The sequence below is a fragment of the Megalops cyprinoides genome, chromosome 2 (genome assembly GCF_013368585.1).
Source record: "Megalops cyprinoides isolate fMegCyp1 chromosome 2, fMegCyp1.pri, whole genome shotgun sequence".
Lineage (NCBI taxonomy): Eukaryota > Metazoa > Chordata > Actinopteri > Elopiformes > Megalopidae > Megalops > Megalops cyprinoides.
In genome coordinates, this window is record NC_050584.1 from 5888488 (window position 1) to 5892146 (window position 3659).

The window sequence follows — 3659 nt, forward strand, 5'->3', positions numbered from 1 at the left end:
CATGTATATTGAATGATTGAATTCTCCACATCCAGAACTCCTGCCTCCTGTGATAGTGCAGAGGTTGTCTTGGCGGGATGAGCAACAATAAGACAAGCAACACATATCTGACAATTCCGAAAAAAAAGAGGGGTGAAAAAAGGGGGAAATGCATAGAGAAAGTAAAAAAAAATCTGCTCTGTAAGTTGTGCTTAGCATGTCAAACTAAATGTGTTCCCTTGGGTTACATTTTTAAAATACTTAAATACTTATAATTAATCTCAGTGTAACGGAGTACCTGCACCTTTAAGCAGAAGCAACAGCAGCAGTGCGGCGTCGCATCGACTGACGTCACTGTATGCGACACTAGTCATGCCAATTGTTTGCTGTGGGATTCCTTTAAAAGCCCGGCACTGCTGCAGCCAGGTAGGCGATTTGAATTCTGCTCAATTTGGCATTTTGCGTCCTCTGCTCCAGTCGCTATCGCTGTTGAGCAGTAGTTGGGTGCCCACGTCTCAACCGTGAAGGGCCAAACATTTGGAATATTGCCCCTATCGTGATTCGCAGTGTGCCGTATTTGGGGTACCACTCAATCGGTGTGTGCGTGTCCTTGTTTATGTTACCGGCTGCTTTGCTGTGTTGCGGTGTCAGTACTTCGCAACGGGAGTTCACCTCTCTTCGTCTTTTGCCATGGTGGGTCGCTTACCGGAAGTGCACAAGATCAAGGCCGCATTCTGGTCACCGGCTGCTGTTTTGTCTTCAATAATTCTTTTCGTTTTATGACTCTTATTCAGCGAATGCTCTACCGCGGCGGCACCGTACGAGGGTGGCCGGAGCATCCGAGTGGTAACGTGTGATCGTGTGTGTTGGTGCGTGTGCGCGTGCAGGTGATTGTGTGAGTTAGTGTTGAGGGTGCTGAGTGTGTGTAGACGTGCTCCGTGTTGGTGTGGGGTGCATGCTCGTGCGTGTGTGTGTGTGTATGGACATCGGGTATGGGGTTTCCTGGTGGGTAGCATGAGGAATGGTCTACTGTGGTATTGTATTGTATTGTAAAACATAATCTTCCTTGTTAGCTGTCATGGTTGTTGTTTTCTGTTGTTTATTTTCGGTTTGGGTGTCTTGCGTCTGTTGCTAGGCCCCATCTGTGACTAGTCTGCCCTCCTGGGCCCGTGTGTTTCACCTTGACTTTTCACACATTCCAGGATTGGTTAAGGCGCCTTGTTGTGCCCGTTGGGGAAGTGTTATTTGTTGTGATCTGTACGTGTGTTATTACCTGTGTCCATAATTGCTATTTGGTTAGCCCTGTGGGCTCAGACCTAACTGGTGGGGCCCTTTTTTTATGTTGTCTCATTATTGTGTCTTTCTTTTCTTTCCTGGCAGGACTGGGGACATCCAGTAGGGAGGCTTGACACCTGGTGGTGGGTATTTGTGTCTTTGCTCCACCATCATTTGCAGTGTAGTGTCACCGGGGTGTGCAGTGCAGTGTGTGTGTGTGTAGCACGTGTGGTCCTTCTGACCCTCCTTCCAGACAAGGTCTCCCTCTGGTAAGCTCTGCTCCTGTTCATCCTAGTTTATTTTGTGTCTTCGGCGTCCGTTATCGGTACGATATTCCTCTGTGTCTAACTGGGTGTTTAGCCCCACTAATGAAAATGTAACCATCATATCAATCAAAATAAAGAGTGTATACAATTTTAATAGAACCCTGTCTCTGCTTCATCCTTGCAAGAACCTGTGTGCCTTGGTGTGGATTATACGGGAAGCTGGTTGTATTTGGTAACCGGTTGTTAGTTTCTACCAGGCTAATTTCCTACATAGAGATCAGACCTCCAGTAGGTGGCGTAGTCGACAAAGCTCTAATCATTGCTCTGGCTCCTCTACATCAGGTTCCATTCTAATAGAGACTGGAGTGATATATGAAAAGCTTTAGGTAACCTCCATTATTGCAGAGGAACACTTTAAATGATTGGATGTACACAGCTATGGAAAATTGCAAAGGTATTCTTTAATCTGGAACTTAAGAGGTTCAAAACTGGCAAAAAAGGGTTCAGGTTGCTGAATAAGGACGTGTTTTGGCACTTGTGCAAACTCCAGTCTCCACACCCAATGAGAAGCAAATAAAGTAATGGCAGTTACTTTATTTTTATGCCAATGCTCTCAGTGCTACCAGCTTTTTAAAGTCAAATATGTATACTCTGTTAACAAACACTGAAATTGCTTGGAATATTGAAACTTATCACAGTGTTGAGCCTAATCTTCAGTCTTTGTAAGTCAATATTTGCTTCTAATCAAATTCGGTGGAAAAATGCTTTGTTTTTGTGGTTAGCAGGTAGCATGAACCTGTACGTGCAGAGACTATATGAGACCACAGAAAAATAAATGTTTCCACCTATGACAACAGGAAATGGCACCATTAAACAGGTAAACATCTCTGCAGCAGCAGCAGCAGATCCCACTTGAATGCTTAACTCATAGCTCACCTGTAGTCACCTGCACACCCATAGGCATCATTCTCAACCTTACTCTCTCCCTTCCTCTCAAACCTCTACCACAACATCCTACAATGCACTCCCGGGCAAAAAAATGGGCCAAGCCCAAAATCGCAAAACATTAAGCTTTTAATGGTCTTAATAACAAATCATTGGTCAGGAATTAAACAAATACACTCCTGAGACCTTCTGTGCCACCATTTGCTGGTTAGCTTTTGCTGCAGTGAATAGTTTGGGAGAAAGCTGGAAACAGGGAAATTCACTTATATAGTGTTCTTGTGCACAAGGTAAAATAATGATAATGATTAAAATGTTTGATATAAAATTCAAACTAACTGTCAGAACTCAGGCAGGGACTCAAGCGTAGACAGAGAAAACTGGGCACACGGGTTTATTAAGCCCAGAGGGCAATCCAGAAACTAAGTCAAGGCAGGCAAAGTCAAGGAACCAGAGCAGACACGGCGACCAAAACCACAGGGGAGGAACGAGGAGCGAAGTGGGGAAAACAGGCAAGAAAACAGAACCGCCAGGCAGACACGATGAAAAGACAGCGAGTTACGACACAGCGAACCGGGACGAACTAGCAACGAGACAAGACACAAGCAGGACTTAAATAGGGCAAGGCTGATGAGAAGACGGGATGCAGGTGAAGACAGTCAGGCAATCAGATGGGCGGCGACAGGGCAGAGAGCAGGGCAGGTCTGGAACACAGGGAAAAACAAAAGCACATGGCCAGGGAAAACAAAACAACCGGCTAAGACGCCGCAGTCCTGACACTAACACATGTCTGGACGTACAAAATTTTCTAAAAATATCTTCTGGGATGTTTTTAATCTGAAAAGATAAGTCATTATTTGGTGATCTGCCACACCTAACGCAGCCCATCAAAGGCCTGATAATGAGCTCGTAAGTGAAGCCAGGAGTGATAGAGAGATCTACAATATGCAGTGTTGTGAGTCCCAAGGAAAATCTGCTCCAAAAAAAGCAAAATATCATGCAGGGGCTGCTGTCAGAAATTGTATAGCTGGTCTTCATCAGGCCAACTGTAGTTATTCTGAAATTTACAAGACCCTAAAGGCAGAGAAAATCTCTATTTCTCTATCAGCTATTAAGAGAATATGTCAACACTTTGAAACGACAGGTGATGTTGCCAGAAAGAAAGGATCTGGAAGGCCCAAAGCCATGTCATGCAGG